The following is a 25392-nucleotide window of genomic DNA, read 5'->3' as shown; positions in this document are numbered from 1 at the left end:
GGGCATTTATGTACCTAAACTGTGGGGGCATTTATGTATGTGGAACTCTGTTGCCGTAATTTGATTATTGGAGACAACTGTGCTCCATAAAATAAATTGGTATTATTTTGTGGCCACACCCCTTCCCCATGAAGCTACTCCTCTATATTTTTGGCCTGAGCACCCACCAGCAAAAACATAAATCGGCACCTATGCCCATGGATATAGGCTAACAAATGTAGGTTAGAATAGTAACAGGGTGACCGGCATGTGATGCAGTATTTTTGGAGATGGCAATATAAGAGTGGGGCAGCTATCACTGTATTTACTAACAGTATAGCACTGAAAGGGGCTGGGAAGACAAAGGGTCATAAATACAACATCCCATGCCAACCACTCTGTGATGGTTCTAACCTGTATCTGTTGGCCCATATCCATGGATAGAACGCTAAAATTAGTCATTAGAGTCTTTCTTTCAGAAGATTACAGGTTAGTCCATCTTTTGGGGTAATTATTTAGAGTTATAATTTTTTTTTTAAAGTCATTTATAATTTACCTGACCATTGTTTCTTCTAACAAATATGCAAACCTGACCTCAATGCTCTGACGTTCCTTGGGCTGCAGTTACTAGACTTGTTTTGTGCCCTGAGCCAGAAAAATTATTGGTACCCCCGTGTTTGTCAAATGGGGACATAAGGCACATACTGTACTCCAAAAAAGAGTATGGCCTCATGGATGAGGGGTGTGACAAATTGTATTGGACAGGAACTGGTGGTAAGCTGATCATTACAAGGGCTAGAACTAGTGGTAGGCTGAACAGTAGATGGGCTGAAAGCAGTGGTAAGCTGGACTGTACACAGGGCTGGATCTAGTGGTCTCTAGTCTGTACACTGTGCTAGAACTGGTGGTAGGCGGGTCTGTAAACTGGGATGGAACTGGTGGTAGGCTGGTCTGGCCAGTGTATCACTTATTTTTCGTCTGCACCTAATGGAGAAGTCAACTTGTGCATTTGCAGCCCATACAACGAAACTTCTCAGCCACATATTTTACCAGTTGTAAATAGTAGGCCAGAATTAAGCCCCACCCTTTGCTTTATGGGTGGGGCTTATTGTTGCACATTTCAAATGCTTTAAAACTTATTAGGTTAAGCTCCACCCCCATATTTGCTATTGATTAGTTTTCTGTAAACTTTTGCTTCTGATTGGTCAGTGCAATACCTAGTTTCCCCAGTCCATCACTAATACACAATAAAAATGGAGTCTTTTACTTCACAGCGGAATAACAGATTCGCAAGATCTCAATATGGTGCTAGCATTAAGTGTCTTTATATCCAGCTGATGCCTGCTGCTTACTACTAGAGCTGAAAGATCTAAAAGGCATGTATCACCACTTACTTACTGTAATATTTCTGTAGACTTCAATCCAGATTCTAACTGCTCCATAAAGAGCTTTCATCACTCAGTTTAGTAATGGCTGCAAACAGTCATTCCACTGGGTTGCCATGCTCAATTGCATTAGCCACTTCTGACACAAGTGTTCATTTAGGATGAAAAAAGAGGCAGTTACATGAAATGATCTAATTTTAAACAGAGTCTACATGACAGGGAGCTAAACATGCAGAGAAACAGCAACATAAAGAGATTAATACACAACAGTAGGAAACGGAACAAGTAACTTACTTTACACATTAATCATGGAGCTTAGCATTCTTATAGATACTCTCCATGGTCCAAATGCACTATGACATTTTAAGAAGCAAGAATGGTTATTATTTCTTTATAAGCTTTCTAGCCAACAAATAATACTTATGTATATTTGTTTCTTATATGCGACACTGCAGGCTTTATGATGATTTATGTGTGGTTTGGAAAATCAGTGTTTCTTGCCCAGAAACCCCCTCCTCTTGGCCTTAAATTATGACAACACTAGCACTGGTATATAAACTGATTATTAGAACTGCCGCCACATCATGCAGTGTAAGGGACAGAGCAGAGCTGCTGCACATGCCTAGTGTACCAGCTTCTTATACCACATTTACTGTATGTGTGGATCTGAGCCCACAAACATCAAAATCCAGAAGTGGGAGATTGTGAGTTTAGAAAGTGCAGTAATGGTTCTTTTATGTTTGAGTATGAATGCCAGCACTAGACATGGAGTGAATTAAACATCCTCCATCTGAGTGTCACACTGAGTGCATGTGACTCGGAGAACCAATAGGGGCACAGGTCTGGTCAGGTTGACTGAATTAACGGTGCAGGAAGAGGAGGAGACTTCCTCTTCTTCCTGCTGAATTCAGGGTAAGTGGACGTGCTCTCCCTGGGCTCCCTGTGTCACTAGTGTACCCTTGGTTAATCAACCTAACGGATAGAGCTATATTCGTGCATTCTGTGCTGCACGTTACACTAGCCATGCAGCCTCCCCCCTTTGCTGGTAATAGACGCCCATGGCCCCCTCACCTCATCCGAGGCGTTCATCCCACCGGCCGGCCCGCTTTGATGAGGGCGGTGATGGTGGCGCCGCTGGGTCCCCGGATGTGGCTCCGACTGCTGGGGCTCTCTCACTGCCCACTGGACGGCGCCGTCCCCGTGCAGTCACACCCGCCGATCCGTGCCTCGCGCCTGTGACGGCGCGGCCTGTGATGCGGGTGGCTGCCGGGCGCAGTGTGGGGAGGTCACGCGGTCGGGCCCGCGTCATCGTGTCCATCCTACTAGGGGTTTAGCTACACTCTGCCATTGGGCCAGCGTACGGAGTTTTCTCGCTTTTTGCCTGACCTGACGGACTGAATCTGGCTCACTGATTCGGCTATAGTCCAATTAAGAGTCCCTCAGCAGGTCCAGTCGTTTTTCTCCGGCCGAGAACACCCTTCATTCCTTTACCTTCCAATACCTCAACCTCCCCTGTTTGTCTCTTTCCCATTGTGTCCTGGTATGGCTCCAATCGTGATTGGAGCATGTCTATTGGTACCTTAATTACTTGTGCCTCAATTACAATTATCAAAAAATTATTTTTTCTATTTGGCAGATCCTCCTAATATGTAAATGCTCCTTCATGTCAGAATCCAATCTAATCCCCTCTTTTTTACGTCTCTTTCCTTAGGTCTGGGAATCGATAGGCTCAAAATCTGGGTAGTTGGCCATTCCTTTGTGCATTGGGCAGCTAGGTCAGTCTCCGCAGGCGAGGGTCCATCCTTTGCTTGCTCCTGGGTGGTTAGGTGGTTAGGTGTCCGAGGTATGCGTTGGAGGGACCTGCGGTCTTTCCTCTTGGTAAATGTCCGTAGATACGGGTTGCCGACAGTTTTGGTAATCCATTTTGGTGGCAACGACCTCGGGAAGATGTCACAACTAGAGCTGCGGAGCATGATCTTAGAAGATCTTGCTGCCATTAAATCAGCTTGGCCGTTTTGCACTTAGTTGGAGAGGGGCTAGAGATCCTAGGGCGATTGACGAGGCTAGGAAAAAGCTCAATGCAGCAGTCGCTCGTTGGGTACTGGCTAATGGTGGGGCAGTTGTCTCCCATGATAGAATTAGATTTAGTAGCCAGCATCTATTCCGGCCTGACGGGGTTTATCTAGTGAGCGAGGGTTTGTTTATATTCTTGGAGGGTCTGCTCAGTGTAGTTGATTCAGTTGTCTAGATAGTGGCGGGGCAGGGGATCTTAAGCTGGTATCTCCCGCTTTGGCGGGAAAGAACGGCAGATTTAGTCAATTAGCTCACACTACGTGTTAATGTTGATATTTTTATTAGCCTGTTTTTACGGTGCTCTCACCTCCCATTGGCTTAGACCTTCGCTGGATCACCCACTCGGGGACAGCGACCCCACCCGGCTGGGTGGGTAGTCAATGTGTTAGGTGTAGTTGGATACCGTTGGTTTTGAGTTAGGCCAATTACTTAAAGTTGGGGTGGAGTTATTAGTTAGCCGTTCTTTCTTGGCCACCATTAATTAATAAATTAACTAATTCAAACAAATAAATCAATCTAGCTTAAAATCTTGCTACAAATAAATCAGTTAACAATTTCTGCCAAACCTATGCCTCCGAGTCTTTATTTCAGGTTTATTTATATAAGATAAAAATGTATAAGTATGACATGTAAAAGGTTACACATGAGATGCTGGGATGTTTAATGTATTTATTATGTTATGTTAAAACTTTTCCTGACCACTTATCCTATTTAAATGTTTGAAATAGCCCATACTATAGACCACCTGTACTGTTAAATAATAATACTGTATTCCATACAGTATCCAGTGTATAAAAATACCAATTTTTAGGGCTGTAACTGACCCTCAGACTCCTGTACTTACTTCAATGCACTGCAGAGTGAGAGATTTTGGATTACATTTGGAAACCCCCCATACCTCCCAACATTGGTGGCAGCGGAGGAGGGACACGAGTGTGCTCCAAAGGTACGTGCCTGAAATTAGGGGGTGTGGTCTACCAATCAGGGGGCTTGGTCTATGTCTGCAGTGGTCTCGCGAGGCCACACACCCAGTTTTCACAGCTGTTGGTGGCATGACTAGCTGTTAGTCATGCCCCCATCCCCTCTCTGCAGTGAATGTACACTGTGCGCATGCGCACAGTGTATATTTCCAGCTGTTCTGTATATTTCCAGCTGTCCGTGCAGGACACTGCCGGCCCTGCACGGGTCTTGGGACCGCCCCCAGAAGTGGTCCCATGAAAACAGGAGCAGTTGGGAGGTATACTAGTGGTGCTGTCCCTGCCAGTGGTGCATGGCTGAAGAATATGCTGATCATTCTGGTGCTATACTATATATACCGGAAGTGCCTCCAGGTGTGTAAAGCTGTCCATACATTGGGAAGACCAGCATCCTATCCGATTAGTTTCACGAGTTCCCAGGCAGCTTACTGGCAGTATTAGTCTCACGATTTTGACACTCGATCTGCACCCAATCTGGACAGATCATATTGCAGCACGTAAGATCATAGGATCCACCGTAGCACGTAAGATCATAGGATCCACCTCTCGACCTGTGGACCCATGCATCATTTGATAATCTAACCAAAACTCTTTACAGCCAATTATGACTACAGCTATTTTGTGGCCAGTGAGATTCCACTCAAATTAGACAATTTTGTAATAATCTTATACAATGATATGCAGCATGTCTCTGATTGCGACTGTGGGGGGTATTCAATTCCCCCGCCACTTTTTCTGACTGGGGAAATAGCGGCGGGTGCCTATTCAATGCTGTCTTTCCCAACATCATTAAAGATACATATCAGCAAAACTAGCCCAACTTTGAAAGCAGTCGGATATTGTTTTGCTGAGAACGGCCATGGATTGTCGAGCTCATGGCCAGATCTTGACGATGCTCGGCCGTTTCTCGCAGGCATGCCCCCTTTTCAGCACTCGGCAGGTGGTACATTGAATCCTGTCTGTTGAGCGGGCCGAGAATGGGACAGGGTCACGACTGCCGGGACGATCCGACAGTCATGACCAGGGATTAAATATCCCCCTGTATGTACATAACAAATAATGATGCACTTTTTGGCTGTGAAACACTATCAGAACATTTTTTTTTTTATTCAGATACAGTCATAATTACATATAGTAATAGGCATGCCATACATCATTTTAATTAACAAAAGCTGCTTGTGTGTCTAGTTAGCATCATAATGAATATATGATGCATTTAACTGGGAAAACTGAAAAATTGAATTTACTGTACATGAGCCATTTTGACAAATCAAAGTATATTTTGCATTTTTAAGTTTAGAAATAATTTTTGAAATGTTTATTAAAAATGTGCTAAAATTTTCTACTTGTAAGTTAATTTATAAATTGCTAATTACAACTTACTCAAAATTCCTGCTCTGATATTTCTGACTTTATAGTGCTGTTTTTTGGAAGATTTGCTTACTCGGCTCCCATTACTTCCTGGTCTGCAATACTATATATGGTGGATTACTGTCTAAATTAATTGGATGCTTCCTGGTGTAAATACCACAAGAAGTCGCATCTGATTTGCAAACGGAGCGTAATAGTCCGGCTTTGAGCGACTTTTTCTGGGCCGCTAAAACCTGCTCTGAGTACATATGCTTAGGAGGGGGAACTCAACGCTGTTTTTTTTTTTACATTTTAAATCTATCTTTTACTTTTACATACGGAAGCACTGCACAGATCTCACTGATCTGTGCGTGCCTCTGCAAACTCTGCTGGTTTATTTAAAAATTCATTATTTGAGCTGAATTATTGTCAGAGTTTGCTGATACGAATAAAGGTGCCCATACACGGTACAATTGTTGGGTGTGATGAGATGCACGCTCCCATTACACATCTCATCGCACAGCTCAAAAAGTATGTGCTACACATGGAAAATCCTACCTAGTTTGGCCGATGGTCTATTGAGTCGAACATGCGACTGGTTTTCGTGTTTAGTAAATTTCCGAAATGATATTCCCGGACAAGATTTTCTCATCCAATCTTAGTAAATTTAACCCTGAGTCTTTAGCAGATTTCATAGTGCCCTGTACAATGGTGCTAGGAATAAATGATCCTCCATTAATATGTTTGCTTGTTAGGACAATGTGAATATAGAGTTTTTGTGTAGAGTACAGTAGGTAGTAGAATTACCTTTAAGAAACATTCTGTCATTTTACATTAGTATTCTGTGAGATTTTATACAGGATAGGATTATAGGTTCATTTTTACCTTGTATTTGTAGTAGAGAACCACTATTTCAGCTTGATTTTCATTAATGAGAAAGCTACCAGTAATTGTGAGACTATATTTAATTAATTGTGAACTTACTGTACATTTAAGTATCCCTTAATTTAATACAACCATCCTGCTACCCCAGTAGCGCACGCAGGGGGGGTTTCTGAGTACCCAGAAACCCCCCCCCCAGGAGTCTAAGGGTCCTAGACTGAAAGCTGAGGGTCCCCTCTTTCCATGGATACAATAATTTTAAAAATTGGCATATGGGAACCGGAGATGTCTGACTTCAAAGCAGTGGTCCCCATCCAAGCCTGTTAATTGCTCTTCCCAGTCAGATATTTCAGGTTCTGTCTGACTTAGAGACACTAGTAGCTTGTCTCTACTGTGCCCAGAACCAGAGATATCAGCCTTCCAGTAGCTGGTTACCGCTCCAGCTCCACACACCTGGTATCTGGTTTTATATACTCGTTGGCAGATTGCTCTGCCTCCTGATCTCTGATCCCCCTAGTCCCCAATACCATTTGGTAGGTGGGATCCTCTAGTTTTTCATTCCATTAAAATCTAAGAAATCTATTTCTGGGAACTGGAGATATCTGCAGTCAAGCAAGCTGTCCTCCCACCAGAAAATTATGAATAATAAGCCCACTCCACTATACACCCCTCCTCTGCATATTAAACATCCTCCACCACCCTGGAAGTTATGTATCAGGACCCCTTCATTCAGCTCAATGCCCCCTTCTCCCACCCCATCTTCCACCATCTGTGCAGTAAAGGGGTAATTAGTTGAAATTACTGATCTAGGCCCTACATGCTGAGCGGTTGATATAATACCCCCTACCACCCGCAGGACATCAAACCTTCCCCCACCCCTACCCCTGGAGGATCGGTAGGGGCCCCAATACATTGCTATGCCCAGGGGTCTACACTGCTGTTGACGCCCCTGTATGTATATATATATATATATATATATATACATATATATGTATGTATGTATGTGTATGTGTGTGTGTGTGTGTGTATATATATATATATATATATATATATTTTTTTATTATTATTATTTATATACATTTGGTCTATCTATAATACTTTAACTGATATCCCTTTCACACTGCAGCTCTTAAACGGTAAATTGCCGTTTTCCCCCCACAATTTACCCCACAAAGGCTGCAGTGGGAAAGTGCCAGAGTTAAAATACCGGTTAAAGTTAACCGGTATTTCAACCCGTTTAAAAAGCAGAGTCCTACACGTTTAAATACCGTTTTTAAGGCAGTGGGAATGCCTCTTAAACGGTATTTAAAATGCTGCGCATATCTAATGAGTGCCGTGCATATCAATTAGTCGCTAATTACATATGCACATATGTAATGAGCGGCTCATTGATATGCACGGCGCTCAGTAGACATACGCATAGTGGGAACTATTAGTTCCCATCAGCTGCAGGCACTGCCCCGACGCCGTATGGACCCCGAATGGACCCTGCTGCACCACCAGCATCCACAGCACAGTGCCCATGTGGGATGGACCCCGGAGCGTCCCCACTGCCCAGCATCCAGAGGGACCCCAAGTACTGTGCCCATGCCAGACCCGATGCCTCCCCAGAAGTGGGTGAACCCCGCTGCACAGATCTCCCATGCAGGTAAGTATAAGGGGAGGGTGGGCACAGGGCAGGTACCAGGGGAGGGGGGGGTATATTACTGGTTAATTACCGTTTTGTAGCTTTCATAAGGGGTTCAATGTGAAAGGTACAAAAACGGTAATTAACCACTAATATACCGTTTACTACATGCAGTGGGAAAGAGGTTAAACCTGCTTTGACCCGTTTAAAGAACCGTTTAAAAAAATGGGTCAAAGCAGGTTTGGCAGTGGGAAAGCAGCATGAGTATCCATCTCCGTGCTTTGCTCCGCCCCTCTGGAAACCCCCTTCTGAAAATCCTACTTTTGCCACTGTACCCTATTACAGTTGTCAAAAGGGGTTAGTTAAATATTCCATTCCTGCATGGTACTGCAGCTTGGGTGTGCATTTAATGTGTCTGGGGGAAGAACCCTTGCCTCTCTGGTCTGAGTTGGTAGTTGCTGTCAAGCAAAGAAGACAGAAAGTTGATTAGAGAGGTGACTTCACTCCACACCATCGTATACTCATATTAAGCAGGGTACCACACAAAAAGTTGCAGGAAGAATTGCACAATGCAAATGAAGATGTCTGAAGATGAAATACGTTTTTACTAGAAGTTTTAGTAAAATAAGAAATAGCAAAGTTTTTTTTTTTTTTAATACTTTTAAAACCTTTTTTGCAAAGAATTTACAAATGGCAACGTTCTATATGGCTAACAGAAGAAATACAGATAATATTTAGTAGTGAAACAAGGAGATAATTAATCCGGGAATTAATGTTTGATTGTACAGTATAAAAATGGATCATGGACATAATGCGCCATCGCTATGAAAATAATAATTGGTAGCAGAAAAGTTCACAGTAAAGTTTGGAGAGGACATATATCACATTGTCAAACTAATTATTCAGAAAGTTCTGTAGTTCAATAAGTAAAACAACCAGAGCAAAACATGGTACAGCAGAGAAATACAATATTAGTTTTATGCCCACTCCATTAATTCTGTACACTAGAACCGCTCGCAATATCAATAGCTAAGATTAGCATTAAATGAGGCTGCCTCGTATTATCTACACAATGTAACAGGTAGTGAAGTGCCCACTGCAGGATAATGAGATGGATTGGTCTGGTGAGATATGTGCAGAGATCCCAAAAACAAAATAAAGTGCATTCATAAAAGTGATGTCAGAATACTTCCTAACTAAAATGACCAATCCCGGCATCTGGTTGATCCTGGGATTTGGCCCAAAATCGCCAGGATTTCAATCTCAGGATTGAAGTTTCAAGTCCTGGAATTTCGGAATTAGACTGCATGCACATGTCTAATGCCGGGCAGCACTCGCTCAAATGCTGCCCGGCTGTTCCCGACCCAGCTGTGGTTTGTAGGAAACTTTCACATAAAATATCAGGTGTGTTTTATAAATCCATACCCCACAACTGTCCCAATTTTCACAGAACTGTACCTTTTTTGGGACCTGGGGCCGGCAGTGTTCTGCAGTGGGTTGGCAGTTGGGATTCCCCCCTACCCGGCGCTGCTCTGCTGAGTAGAGCATCAGTAAATAGATGCAGTGATATTGTACCCATCACCGACATTTCATATTGCAAAAAGGCACACTGTTAATAATGTTCTGCTCCAATCTTGCACAAGTCATTCTTAAACATTCAACCAGTGTTTTTCAACTACTGTGCCGTGGCACACTAGTGTGCCTTGACCTGTTTACAAGTGTGCCCCCAGATCTAGAGATGCCCAAACCAGTTTTCAGCCACCACCAGTCCAACTGTTATTTACTGGTCTCTTCATTTCATGTAAAGGGCCAATGTACTTTATTTTTGTTACCTGTGGGGACCAGTGTGACTGTCTTTCATATGGGGGCCAATAGGTTTGTTTTTTTCCTGTGGGGCCAATGTGTTTTGCCCTGTGGGGATCTCATGGTGTACCTTGGCAATTTTTAAATCTTTTTTAGTGTGCCGCAAGGTAAAAAGGTTGAAAATCACTGCATTAAACAAACAAGGTATTGCAATGTAAACTGCTGTAAAAGCATACAGCGATCAAAAAGTAATTAAAATATAAGGTGTACGCTAACATAAATTTAGTATCCAAACACTTTTAACAGCCAACATATGGGGAGTTCTGCATACAGCATTACTCATTAGGCCATAAAAGAGAGAATTCGGATAAGGGAGTATTTGTGTCCTCAAAAGCACTGTTCCTGAAAAAGAAATGGTATTCTATTCATGGTTCCCCTCCACCTACAGCCCTCATTCTTCTTTCACCTGCACCACTTTACATCTTTTTATACTGTAGATAATACGGAGATCCACACAGAAAACCCATGTATCCTCTAAAGTTAAATTAAAGGAACATTTTTAATTGCCCATTTAAATTGAGGAGAAGCACAGTGGCCACAAGTAAATCAAAGAACTATGAATATCAGGCTGGGAGCTCTTAGTCATAGCTACTGAAAGCCAGCAAGCTTGTTAAGTGTGTCAAATCAGAATAAAATGAGGGTATGGGATCATGTCTTAGACATTTAAAAGGAAGACGTTTTAAAATTGTCTTAGAGCTGCAGAGAGGAAAAATCTGGGCTTGGTTATAGGAACAGAAATGTGTCAATAGTATTTAATGTATTCACAGCTATGCAGCAATTTATGAAACCACAGGAAAAGACCTTGCAATGCCCCTAAACACTGACGAATGACGGGTTGGCCTCTTCGGCATCGGTGTGTTGTAAACATGAATTTAGATGTTTTTCACTGCATCTACATTTTTATGCCATAAGGTGTCCTGCTGGGTTGCTGATAAAACAGGACGTGTCATTTGTGTCTACTGCTACTTACTTGCAGTGATATGCAAGTGCTAAAAGACGGTAGTATACCAATATTTAAAATCTTCATAGCCTATTCTACAATAACTGGTTTTACAGGAAGAGGAACATATGGCACATTACCCAGTTTGATAAATGAGTTGTTTAATCTCTTATTTGTCACATCTAATACATTTACAGTATTTTACAGATGAGTAGGTTCAGTTTACTGTGCAACGATGTTAATAATATAAGCACTGTGAACTGCAGTGTGAAGTTGTCATTTGTCATTTTTTGTGTGTTCAGGGCCAGGCAGTGGCACTGTGTTAAACAACAATAATGCTCAGTAGTTGCAACGCCACCATGTTAATAATATAAGCACTGTGAGTCAATATCGATCACAATCAGTTGATGGAAGTGCAGGAGCAGCAACCAAGTACTAGTTCTGTGGCTGCTGCCAGTCATGATGATACAAGTACTCAAACATTTACTAAAGCAGTTGTTAAGGCCATTTATTTCAGGGCTCCTGAAATCAAACTATTATTTAAAAAAACCATTACCTCTAGTAAAGGGAAGGATTACTGCCAAACAAAAACATGTGAAATTGCCATATACCACACACACAGTGGTAAGGAAAGGCTCAAGTCTTGGCCTTTATTTGAACTAGAACTGCACTAGAAGTGCTTTCAGACAGACATCTTCTTCTACAACCTTGCAATAACTTCTTACTACGGGGTATATTTTCTAAAGGTGATTTTTTTATTGATTTAATTTTTACATTTTAGTAAATGTGTGTTCTAACCCTGAAAACCATACATCAATTAAGTTATTTTTTGTGTTTTAAATCGATACATAATGAACAACATTTACCTTTAGTAAACTTTAGGCAATATACCCCTCAGAGTCTGTAAGAGGTTGCAAATGTAAACAAGGCAAATCAGTGCAGAAAAAAAACGCTAAAGCTGAAAAACAAACTGTGTGTTCAGAAATGTCACAAACCTCCGAGGAGAGTCTAAGGGCGGCCATGATTGCTGTGTGTAATTCGGACATTTTTTACACAATTTTTTACCCTCTGTAAATGTGCAGCACGAGTAAAGATGGTGACACAGAAATAGAGGATGCTGCTGATGCCATTAATGATGATGTTGATAATGAAGATTCTGTTTGTGTAAATCAGGCATTAGGGGTGGTAGTTTTCAAACTAAGAATATCTGTCTGAGAATAGTAAGGTGTGGTCAAAGCCAATAAATCTGTCCACGAATTCTGAAAGCAAGCTGGGGCCAAAGTCAGTAGTACAGATGGAGCCACTGTAATCTATCCCTATAATAGGAATACGTGAGTAATAGGATTACTCTGCTAATCCCCTACTGTATTGTTCTATGTATTGTATTGCAGCTGAGAACAATAGGATAGCCATGGTGAGCCATGGCCTAAGGAAGATAGATGAGATGGGCTCCTACTTTAATTCAGAAAGAGCACGGTGAGAGCAAACTAGGATACCAGCCAGTATATTAGTCTGATGGGGGCCATACACCATGCATGTCCAAACTGTGGACTCCAGCTGTTGTGAAACTACACATCCCAGCATGCCTTGCCATAGATTTAGCATCTCCTAATAGCAAAACTGTGGCAAGGCATGCTGGGATGTGTAGTTTCACAACAGCTGGAGGGCCATAGTTTGGACATGCCTGCCTTACATGGTGCAATACATCGCATATAGTTCAAATCGCACCATGTTCCTGTGGGGCTTGCTATGCGTGCTCCGGCATACTTTATATTGCATAGTACAAAAGCATGTGTAGGCAATACTTTATGTACTACATCGCATCACTGTTGTAGCACATTGTATATGATATGAAATAATTACATAATGTAATCTAGTTTAGTCCTTATTGCATGCAGTTCAAATGGCATGCAACTGAAATCGCATAACATTGCATAGCACTGATGTTAAAATCGCATAGCATCGCATAGCACTGAAGATCAAATTGTACAGCACTCATTGTACATACAAGTCAGGTTGTATGGGCACCTGGACAATGGTGAAAGCAAGCTAGAGTAAAAGCCAATATATCAGATAAAATAGAATAGGAGCACAAAATGCACAGGTGCAAACAGAACCAGCAGCATCCAGCAAGCAAGGACAACACTATCCACGGCTCCTTTATCAATGTCAGAAGACTAAATTGCCATTGTCCAATCAAAGACCTTATTCGCAGTACAAATTTGTTCTCAAAATGGACAAAACCACTGCAGGTGGGGCAGATGTAACATGTATAGAGAGTTAGCTTTGGGGGAGCTGTTTTGTTTCTGGGTAAATACTGGCTGCATTATTTTTACACTGCAATTTAGATTTCAGTTTCAACTCACCCAAATCAGTATATGTTACATCTGCCCCACCTGCAGTGTACATGGTTTTGCCCATTTTGAGAACAAATTTGTACTGCAATCAGATCTGAATAAGGGCCTATATCCTTTTGCATAAACTGTATTGTTTGTAGGGTGAAAACCAATAGCCAGACATGAGTGACCAGGTTGTCTCAGACTGATCCTAACAGGCGTGTGTGTATAGTATCAGACCACCTTTTTTTTTCGAACACAGAAGATGGCTACATGGAATCTACTGTATTTTTATCACAAAAAGTTAATTTAACCAACTTGACACCCCACCTGCCACCACCCAAACAGAACTGTAGTAAATCTCAGTTTTTTCCATGCTAGGGCAAAATAACCCTCTATTAACGTTACACCAACTTCATTGACACATAGGACAGTTACTGTATGATGCAAACCACAATGTGAAAGCGAATGTTAGCTTCAAACATACTTGCCTACTTTTGAAAACTAGTTTCAGGGAGATTATAGATGGTAGTAGAATTTTGAACAGCACCTCATTGAGGGGGCTTGTCATGCTACACTTAAAGGGCGTGTCTTGTTCCATATATGGAGAGATTGTGAAAAGAGATTGCGAATGTGGCACCTAGGAGCGTGGGTGTGTGCTGCTACATCTGAGAGGGATCTTTTAAAATGACTTATATCCAAATGTAGATGAGCCCCAAAGCAGTTAGTAAGAGCTACTATACTTGGTAAAGTGCTGGGAAATGCTACTGATGATACAATGTAAATGTATCTGTCTCTCATTCCTTTTTCTCCAAAAATGTAACAGTGTAATGTGGGCTAGGTGAAATGAGGGAGATTGCTAGACTAATGAGGGAGAGAGGGAGATTGCTGCTATTTCAGGGAGTCTCCTTCAGAATGCAGGAGGGTAGGCAACTATGGCTGAAGAATACATTGTAGGCGGAATTAGTGTATTAAAAATAAGATTAGATCCACTAGGTTCAACACATCCCAGCAACTACATTTTGCCATAACAGCTAGAAGTAATATTAAGTCTACTTTGATATAAGCATCACAATAAATTCCCATCTCTATAGCAGCTGTGTTTTATAGTTTAGCACAACAGTGTATTTCCTGCATGCAAATAAACCCTCTCTCTCATTCGCAGACCTACCAGTGTACATGATCCCTATGCTAACTGCGCTCAAACTGCTTTTACACTCCATGTGATATTAAAATACGTCTAAATGAATAAGCGTTTGGAGGTTTTCTGATGGAATAGAAATAAATCTAAAGTATGACAGCCTCTGTGGAATGATGTGAGCCAGCAATATTGCAGAAAAGTTGCTCATTAAAGATTTCCCTGCTTAAACACAGTTGTTTCAGTGACAAAATAAGTCACTAATTGATCCATCTGCTCTCCGCCAGGGATCTCTCAATCTTCACAGCCATAGAGAAAGAAAACCGATGGCTGAATAAGCTGGAGGTAACATAAACTACCGAAGGAGTCTGAGATGCCTGCACTTTGGTTGTGGTTTATGTTTAGGCTATGATGCTGCAGCTATAGCCAATTAGGGAGTAGGGAGGAGTTTCCTGTTGTAGGAATAGCCAGAGGTCAGGTGATCTGCACTCTGGTCCGGTTTTCCAAGGAGCAGGTTGGTTTCAGACTCTCTCCTGTACTTATTCCTCTGTCATCCTCATTTATTCCTTTCTACTGTCAAAGCTACTTCTCTCCCTCTGCCTTATCCACATATCTCTTTCTCTCCTGTCAGGCTGCTCCTTGGGGGATTTTGTGCCAGATAGTGTAGCGCTGCTGCTGCCAGGCCTAGCATGCCGCGCCCGCGGAGAAACATCCACCCTCCCTCCCGTTTTGCACAGCCCGGCTCCCCCTCTGCTCCCCCAGCGGCTAGCGTCACGCAGACCGGGCGGGGAGGCAGAGCGGCGGCGAGAGCGGGTACACAGCGGCGGGGCGCGAGGTCCGCGTCATCGGCTGATGACGCGGTGGCGCGCGGTGCTAGGCCGCAAGCCGATAGAGCGAGTAGCGCTCCCGCCCGGGGTAGCGGAGGCACCCCAGGCGGAGGTAGTCAGCGGGGCAGGCGCACGCGGTCTCAGGGTCCCGCAGCAGCAGGCACAGGTGCATCCGCGCCTATCCAAGATGGCCGCCGGACGCGAGCTGCGGGTCCTGGGACACAGCACAGGGGTTCTCCTGCTCAGCCAGCCCGGCCTACGTTGCCCACACAGGGCCACCCCTCCACGGGGTCCCCCATGACTCCCTTGAGGAGGGCAAGGAGTGGGTGGCTCTCTAGGGCGCGCTTGCTATCCCAGCGCGTCAGGCTATCACAGGCAGCGCAGGCTATTTCAGCCACGGCTGCAGAGACAGTGTCCCCTGGAGTTGCGCAAGCACCCTCCACAGAGGTAGATATGGCAGTGGTGCGGCAGCTGGTAGCGATGCTGACGCCGGGGGCGGGTCAGCAACCTGTACAGTCAGGGCCTGGGAATCTAGCTACTACTGTCCTCCCTTCTGTTCCTTCTAACCGGGACCCTGCGGCACACGTGCTGGCAGCTCTGGGCACGCCTTTCGCGAGTATGGCTTCCACACCGCCGAGGGACGCAGTCGTGCCGACACCAACGCAACACCAGGCAGAAGGGGCCATTGCCGGGCCATCAGAGGTGGCTGGTCCCTCCGGAACAGCAGGTGCGGCTGCAGCGGGAGCTGTGTCAGGTGGGTCAGCCAGAGCACGCAAGAAGCGCAGGCGCAGGTATTCCCGTACATCCTCCTCCTCGGGGTCAGAGTCCGTGACCTCCGGCGAGGAGGGGGGACGCAGATCCAGGCACAGGCGCAGACGCTCTAGGAGACACCGGAGGCGCTCGCAGTCCTCCAGTGGCGACTCGGGCTCCCCGTTGTTTCCTAGGGGGCAGGTGGTCCACTGCGAGAATACGGCAGTACTAAGAGGCCTCAGGCGCAGCGTAAGGGATAGGATAAGGGAGGGCAGATATGTCAGCTTCTTTACAATGACTGCGCAGGATGAAAAGGATTATCGCGAGGCAAAGCGTAAAGGGGGGATTGGCGAGGCGGCCTACTGCACGTATCAGAGATGGCAAGTGGGACTGTTTATGTTTGCCGCATGCTACTTGGAGACCAGACCCCAGGAGCATATGAATGTCATTAGATACATCCATATGATGCACGCCATGTATATGGACGACGGCGAGAACGTCTGGCGGGCTTATGACGAGCAATTCCGACGGAAGCAGTCGGGTTGTGAGATCATGGCCCTTGGCGCTAAGGATGTCGAGGTATGGATGGGTAAGAAACCGTCGGTTTCGACCTCCGCCGCCCCGGCTCCGGTGGTGTCAACACCTGCGTCAGCCCCACGCAGGGCCCCCTCGTCCTTTCGCGGGGGCTCTGGAGGGGGGCAGTCGGCGGGCAGATGCTTTGCTTACAACGGGGCAGGATGTGCAGCGGGTTCCCGCTGTAAGTTTCGTCACCAATGCTCAAAGTGCTGGGGAGGACACCCGGTTAAGGAGTGCACGCGTGGCAAGCAGGCTGGGGGGGCACCCAGGCAAAATGCCGGGGCCAACCCAGCCCCTGCTCCCCCTCAGTAAGGCCCCGTCTCCCGTGAGGGGCGACCGCCTAGCCAGCTGGCTGGGGCGTTACCCCCTACGGGATGAAGCGCAGTTTCTGGCCGCGGGTTTCTCGGAAGGATTCCTCCTCCCCATTCAGGGGGAGGTGGCGTCCGGGTCCCCGAGAAACCTGAAGTCAGCAATCGACATGCCTCAAGTCGTCCTGGAGAAGGTCGAGAAGGAGGTAAAATTGGGCAGGATGGTGGGTCCATTTCCTGAACCTCCGGTTCAGGGTTTGGTACTGTCACCTATCGGAGTAGTCCCCAAGAAAGAGACAGGCAAGTTTCGCCTGATACAGCATCTGTCCCACCCACCTGGATTGTCTGTAAATGATGCAATTCCTATGGAATTGTGTCACGTGCGGTACCAATCCTTCGAGGAGGCTTTAGCTATTGTGCGCGGCTTCGGGGGGCGGGCCCTGCTAGGCAAGGTGGACATCGAGTCGGCATTCCGACTGCTGCCCCTGCACCCGGACTCCTTTCGGTTCATGGGATTTAGGCTGCCTTCAGGTTATTATGTAGACCGTTGCCTGCCTATGGGCTGCTCGGTGTCCTGCGCCTACTTCGAGTGTTTTAGCAGCTTCCTGCATTGGTGCGTCACGGAGTATACGGGCGAGCCGGGGGTCGCCCATTATTTGGACGACTTCCTGTGCGTAGGCCCGGCTGATTCCCCGCGTTGCGGGGCTCTCCTGAACGCAATGCAGCAGCTGTTCTTACATTTCGGAGTCCCAGTCGCGGAGGGCAAGACAGAGGGGCCGACTGAGTGCCTTTCATTCTTGGGCATTGAGATTGACACGCGGGCCGGGTGCTGCAGGTTGCCCCTTGATAAGCTTGCACGGCTGCAAGGGGCGATCTCCCAGTCCCTGGCCTCCGGCAAACTCCGGGTACGCCAGCTACAGTCCCTACTGGGCCTGTTTCACTTCTCCTGCAGGGTTATCCCCATGGGGAGGGTGTTCTGTCGGAAACTGGAACTGGCCATGGCAGGTCCAAATAGGCCCCAATTCTTTGTCCGCCTGAATGCGGAGCTCAAAAGGGATCTCAGAGTCTGGGATGTTTTCCTCCGCGACTTCAACGGTGTGTTGCTGTGGCCTAGCCCCCCCGCGGTACAGCGGGGAATTACAGCTATACACCGATGCGGCCGGGGGAATCGGCTTTGGAGCCTTCCTGCACGGCTCTTGGTGCGCTGAGACCTGGCCGGAGGAATGGGCACTAGAAGGCCTCACCAGGAACATGCTTCTGCTGGAGCTGTTCCCTATTGTGGTGGCCCTGGAACTGTGGGGCAACCGCCTACGTGATGCCTGCATCACCTTCTGGTGTGATAACCTGGGGGTGGTGCAGGCCATCAACAGACAGAGCTCTTCTTCTCTGCCTGTTGTGCGCTTGCTCTCTCGCCTTGTATTGGTATGTCTGCGGCTTAACCTGCATTTTGTGGCCAGGCACGTTCCCGGGGTGGACAACTCGGTGGCCGACGCCCTGTCCAGGCGTGACTGGGCTAGGTTCCGGTCCCTAGCTCCGGGAGCGGATTTGGTTGGTGAGCCGTGTCCTCCTTATGTTTGGCAGGTCATCAGGCCGGCATGGAGGAACTAGCCATGCGGGCTATTGCTCCAAGGACGCTGCGTTGTTACCAAGCTGGCTGGCTGGAATGGGAACAATTCAGAATGTCCGCGTCACAGCAAGGTAAGGCCCCGGGCGACGCCATGCTGGCGTTTGTGTGGAGTTTGTACTCCGGAGGGCGGACTGTGTCAGCCGTGAGACGGCTGTTGGCCGGCGTGTCGTTCTTCTCATCGCTGTATGGGAGATCGGACCCCGGTCGGTCTTTTCTTGTGTCTCGGGCCCTGAGGGGCTGGCGGCGCGCTTCCCCTGTGGCTCCAGATAGCAGAAGGCCCATTGACGTGTCCCTGCTGCCTCCCTTATTGGGGGCGGTTTGGGATGTATGTCACTCTGAGTATGAGGTCCGACTGTTTCGCTTGGCATATGCCATGGCATTCCATGGAGCTTTCAGGGTCGGCGAGCTGGTAGCCCCATCGAGGCATCGACCTTCTCCTCTGTTGTTAGAGGATGTATTGATACAGGGCGATTTGGTTTGGTGCCGGGTAAGACGTTCCAAGACGGATCAGACTGGGAGAGGCCAATGGCTGTCACTGCAACCGTGCCCGGTGGAAGGGATTTGCCCAGTGGTGATGGCAAGCGCCTACGCCCTGCTGCGTCCTGACCGCCCTGGGGCATGGTTAATGCATGAAGACGGCTCTTCATTGACAAAATACCAGTTCTGCCATGTTTTGCGACGTGCCCTGGGATCTCTTGGCCTGGATCCGCGGGAGTTTGGGACACACTCCTTTCGGATCGGGGCGGCCACATCTGCTGCTGCTGGGGGTCAATCCGACGCAGAGATACAGTCTCTGGGTCGATGGCGCTCGGCAGCGTTCCGCAGATACATTCGGCCTGGCCTGTCTCTCCATCTGCAAGACTGTAACCGACTGGACGCATAAGTACTCGTCTCACTTTAGCGGGAGTCTTGAGGTGGTCCACTTTCCCCCGGGGGCACAATTCGGCTTAATTCCAATCTGACATGGCGTCCTGGTTAGTTTACTCCGGGGGTTTTCTGTGCAGTGTGCCTCAAGGTCTGGTCGGTTACGGTTTCTTTATCTTCGCCTTCTCCGGTGTGGTTGGTCTGTTAAGTGAGGTGTGCTTTTGATGGCATGTGTCCTAACCTGTTTACATCTTACAGGTCGCAGGGACTCCAAGATGGTGTGGGTGATGGGACACTCTTTTGTCCACTGGGCATCAATGGCGTGTGGCAGCTTGAATGAAAGTATGCGAGTGAAAGCTCAGAATGTGCGTTGGTTGGGTGTGCGAGGCATGCGTTGGGGAGCGCTACAGGGCCTTTTGCTGAGGTCGGTGCGGGACTTTGGAGTCCCTGAGGTGCTAATTTTGCACCTGGGCGGAAACGATATAGGCCAATGCACCGCCTTAGAACTGCGGTCGATTATCATCAGAGACCTGCATATTGTGGCTCAGGCGCTCCCTTGCTGCAAACTGATTTGGTCCTCAATGATTCCTAGGCGAGTCTGGAGGAATGCTAGGTCAGGGCCCCGCTTGGATAGCGCACGGAGAAAGGTCAATGCTGCGGTGCAGCGATACCTGTTGGCTAATGGGGGAGGGGTCATCAGGCATGACTCCATCACCTATAAGCGGGTTTCCCTGTATAGGCCGGACGGTGTCCATTTGAGTCCTGAAGGAATGGCCATATTCCTGGACGATTTGTTTAGAGGTTTTTAGTGGATGTGTTGTTGTTTAGTAAGTGCTGAGCGTTTAGGGTGGCGGTGCTGCAGCCTAAGGCTTGGCTTGTGGCGGTAAAGAACGGTCCTTGTTCAAATGAAGTGTTATGAGGATAGTGGGGTGCGCTCTCCCGTCAATGATACGCTTGTAGCCCATGCCCCTTGGACAGGGGTGGGATACACCACTTGCCCGAGTGGGTAGCGTGGGAGAGTTGAACACCAATGACGTATGAATGGTGTGATGTCATCTTACCCCTCTTTTCTCTATGACCGTTCTTTAGGGCCGCCACCCTCTTCTATAGATTAATATATATATAGTTGTCAATTAATAAATTTGACATTCATTATTTTGAAACGCCAGCACTTGTGTCTGTCTCTTTATTTGTAGTGTTAAGTTAGATAAGTTTAGATAAGTTATTAAAGTGTTATGGCATAAAGATTGCCGATGGTACGTTTAAGAAAACCGATGGCTGAATAAGCTGGAGGTAACATAAACTACCGAAGGAGTCTGAGATGCCTGCACTTTGGTTGTGGTTTATGTTTAGGCTATGATGCTGCAGCTATAGCCAATTAGGGAGTAGGGAGGAGTTTCCTGTTGTAGGAATAGCCAGAGGTCAGGTGATCTGCACTCTGGTCCGGTTTTCCCCACCCTCCCTCCCTATTTTTCTATCCTTTCTTGGCGGCGGTAAAGAACGGTCCTTGTTCAAATGAAGTGTTATGAGGATAGTGGGGTGCGCTCTCCCGTCAATGATACGCTTGTAGCCCATGCCCCTTGGACAGGGGTGGGATACACCACTTGCCCGAGTGGGTAGCGTGGGAGAGTTGAACACCAATGACGTATGAATGGTGTGATGTCATCTTACCCCTCTTTTCTCTATGACCGTTCTTTAGGGCCGCCACCCTCTTCTATAGATTAATATATATATAGTTGTCAATTAATAAATTTGACATTCATTATTTTGAAACGCCAGCACTTGTGTCTGTCTCTTTATTTGTAGTGTTAAGTTAGATAAGTTTAGATAAGTTATTAAAGTGTTATGGCATAAAGATTGCCGATGGTACGTTTAACAGTGTTAAATTCTATTGTGTTCCAAAATAAATGTAGACAATTTTATATTTCACTGTAGCACAAAATATATTTTAAGTGCACTAAATGTTATAGAACCAAAATAAGGGCCTGATTCAAACTCAGTTGTAGTTCAGTGAGGAATTTCTAACTACAACTGCCGGGGCTAGGCTTTGGGGGGCGGGCTTCCAGCACAGGGCACGGGTCCTGTCCGTGAGGTTGCTGCAAAATTGTGCAAGTACATCGCTGAAGTGCGAGAGCTTCACTACACAGCAAAGTGCTCACGCGTCACCATCTGGCCCCTGGCTGACCAGCCTAGCTGCGAAGCTAGGCGTAGACTGGCCATATTTTGGGTCGCAGTGGCTATGTGTGACATCATGCCTCCCTCGTGTGGTCCAGACACATCTGCATTGTCCATCCCACTCTCACAAAATGCAGCTTCACCACCCCACGACAGTTTGTCGTTGCCCACTTTGCAGTTCCACTGCCCCCCATCTCTACTTACACTGCGGTCCGCTCATTGGGGCCTATCCGGGGAAGATTTGGAATTTAAAATGGCCATGGAAATTTTTTTCCAAAAGTGGCCATATAAACGCACGGCCAAAAGAAAACGCTAGTGAGATTGGCAAACCATCAGTGGAAGACACCATTAGGTCTAGAAGAATAACTGTCACCTAGCTGACCGGCAGCCCCACATGTGCTGACCGAGTGGGAATCTTCCTGAATGGGTCCTATGGCCTATCTACTCCTGGGACCTATTTATCAAGCCAGTAATGAGGTTACTTATGACTACATTGATTACCGTATGTCTCTAATGCTGCCATGTCTCTCAGAGTTTGGTAGGGAGCACACTGCACTGAAAGAGCTGATTCGCAAGCAAGTTGCAATATCTGGATTTCTGTACTCTGCACATTTGCCAAAGAAAGAAATTGACAGGTACGCATCTGGTGGTGGATCCACACGCAATGCTGCAAAATTCACAGCTTTGCCGTGGACCAGAATAACCTCCTTAACCCCTTCCTGACACAGCCAGTTTTTGCCTTCCTGACAGAGCCCTTTTTTTCAAATCTGACATGTATCACTTAAGTGGGGATAACTTTTTTTTGCTTTTACTTATCCCAGTGATTTTGACGTGACACATTGTACTTCAAATTAGTGGTAAATTTGGGTCTATACAGTCTGTGTTTTTTTGTGAAAAATACCAAAATGTCGTAAAAAAATGGAAAATTTAGCAATTTGCAAAATGTTAAATTTTCTGCTTGTGAGACAAATAATCATACCACTCAAAATAGTTAATAACTAACATAGACCATATGTCTACTTTATGTTTCCATCATTATTTCAACTTCCTTTTAATTTTTTTGGACACTAGGAGGCTTACAATATGAATAGCAAATTCTAAAATTTTCAAGAAAATTTCAAACACTGATTTTTTTAGGGACCAGTTCAGTTCTGATGTGACTTTGAGGGACTTGTATGTGAGACACCCCCATAAATGATGCCATTTCAAAAACTGCACCCCTCACAGTATTCAAAACAGCATTTTGAAAGTTTGTTAACCCTTTAGGTGTTTCACAGGAATTAAAACAAAGTGTAGGTGAAATTTCAAAATTTCATTTTTTTTGCAGATTTGCAATTTTAATACATTTTTCTAAGGAACACAGTAGATTTTACTAGAGAAATGTGACTAAAAATTGATTCCCCCAATTCTTTTGTTTTCATAAATATCCTATATGTGGCCCTAGTGTGCACGTTGACCAAACCACAGGCTTCATAATAGAAGGAGCACCTACTTGATTTTGGAGCCTCCTTTTTATGAGATTATTTTTTAGGCACCATGTAGGTTTCTAGGCACCATAAGATGCTAAAATTTAGGAACCCCCCCACAAGTGACCCCATTTTGCAAACTACACCCCTCAGGGAATTCATCTAGGGGTATAGTGTACATTTCAAACCAATTGTAGTACAACTGGGCAGTGAAAATGAAAAATTAAATTTTTTACACAAAAATGCAGTTCTGGCTCAAAATTTTTCATTTTCAGAAGGTATGAAGGAGAAAAAGCACCCCAAAATCTGTGCCCCAATTTCTCCCGAGTACGGCAATGCCTCACATGTGACCAAAAAATACCATTTGGGTGCATGGCAGGACTCAGAAGGGAAGGAGTGATTTTTGGATTTTGCGGCTCAGATTCTGGTGGAATGAATGGTGGGTGCTATGTGGCATTAGCAAGACCCCCGAAGCACGGTGAAATGATGAACCTAATAACCCATAGATGTGTGGTATATTTTAAAACACTCCTTTATACATAGGCCGGGTTTGTCGGGGCAAGTGTCACACTGGAAAATAGTTTGCTTTCTTATTCCCTTTTTATAGCAAACTTTGCACCTTTTTTGTGTCCTGCCCTTTTTTCCAGTGGAGGGGATTTCATCAGGAAAATGCTGCCCTGGTACAATACGGGGGCCAGTACTAGAAGTACTGGGGCCCTCTGCCTGCTGGTTCCCAAATATAAGGCCCTTTATGACTTCCTCTTGAAAGTGCATAAATGTCCCCCTCTGGCTGGTAGAACGGAATAGCACGTAAGCGTTATACAGTGCCATCTGGATGATATACACGGCCAGCTTCTTGTACCAGATTTTTGTTTTCCGCAGGGCACTGTACGGCTTCAGTACCTGATCTGAAAGATCCACTCCGCCCATGTACCTATTGTTATCTAGGATACAATTAGGTTTTGAGGTGTGGGTACTGGTACCTCGTACAGGGATGGAGGTGGTACTGTCTCCATGAATTGTTGTCAGTATAAGGACATCCCTCTTGTCCTTATATTTGACCAACAACATATTTTCGGTGCATATTCCCCTGCTTTCACCCCTTCTCATTACTTGGGCAATGTGCGTTTTTGGGAGGCCTCTTTGGTTCTTGCGCACAGTACCGCAAGCTGCTGTACCTCTTGAACCAAGGGCCTTAAACAGGGGGATGCTAGTGTAAAAGTTATCCACATAGAGGTGATAACCTTTATCCAGGAAGGGGTGCACTAAATCCCAGACAATTTTTCCACTAACACCTACGAGGGAGGGGGGGCATTCTGGCGGTTCAATTCTTGAATCCTTCCCTTCATATACCCTAAACCTGTGGGTGTACCCTGAGGTGCTTTCACACAGCTTATACATTTTTATGCCATACCTTGCCCTCTTACTGGGAAGGTACTGGCGGAATTTAACCCTTCCTTTAAAATGTATAAGGGACTCGTCTATGCAAATAAATTTATCTGGGATGTACATCTCAGCAAATTTGGCGCTGAAATGATCAATGACCGGCCTGACTTTAAATAGCCGGTCAAAGGTGGGATCATCTCTGGGTGGGCACAGTGTATTATCGGTGTAATGTAAAAATTTAAGGATTATCTCAAAACGAGTCCGGGTCATGGCCATACGGTAAAGTGGGGTGCTGTACAGAACATCTGTACTCCAATATTGCCTAATTTCTGGCTTTTTTACTATGCCCATATGAAACACCAGACCCTAAAACGTCATCATCTCTACTGCATCTACAGGGGTCCACCTAGCAAATGATGACGTGGGGTTTTGAGCAATAAACTGCTGGGCATATAAATTAGTTTGGTCCACCATTAAATTTATAAAATCATCAGAGAAAAATAATTTGAAAAAGTCAATTTCTCTGAGACCTGTGGAATCAAATTGGATTCCTGGGATGGCCAAAAACTCAGGAACCTGGGGCTCAAAATTGTCTGGTGGTGGGGTCCATACAAGATCAATTATTGGGGGGGGGTCTCAGCTGCTCTACGGGGGCGTCTTTGATGGGGTCCCTCATCACTAGAGGAGGAAGAGGAGCTTAAGATGAATCCTTCAAATTCCCCGCTTGCCTCACTGGCTGTGTCAGAGTCAGAGGCAAGCATGGCATATGCCTCCTCCGCTGAATACATTCTTCTGGATGACTGGGATGACATTTGGGATGACATTTGGGATGCCATTTTTATTTTTGTGTTTCTGGTAGTGAA

Source organism: Crinia signifera, chromosome 2, assembly GCF_055691185.1.
Source record: "Crinia signifera chromosome 2, ASM5569118v1, whole genome shotgun sequence".
Taxonomy (NCBI): Eukaryota; Metazoa; Chordata; class Amphibia; order Anura; family Myobatrachidae; genus Crinia; species Crinia signifera.
Note: the sequence above shows the minus strand (reverse complement) of the source record.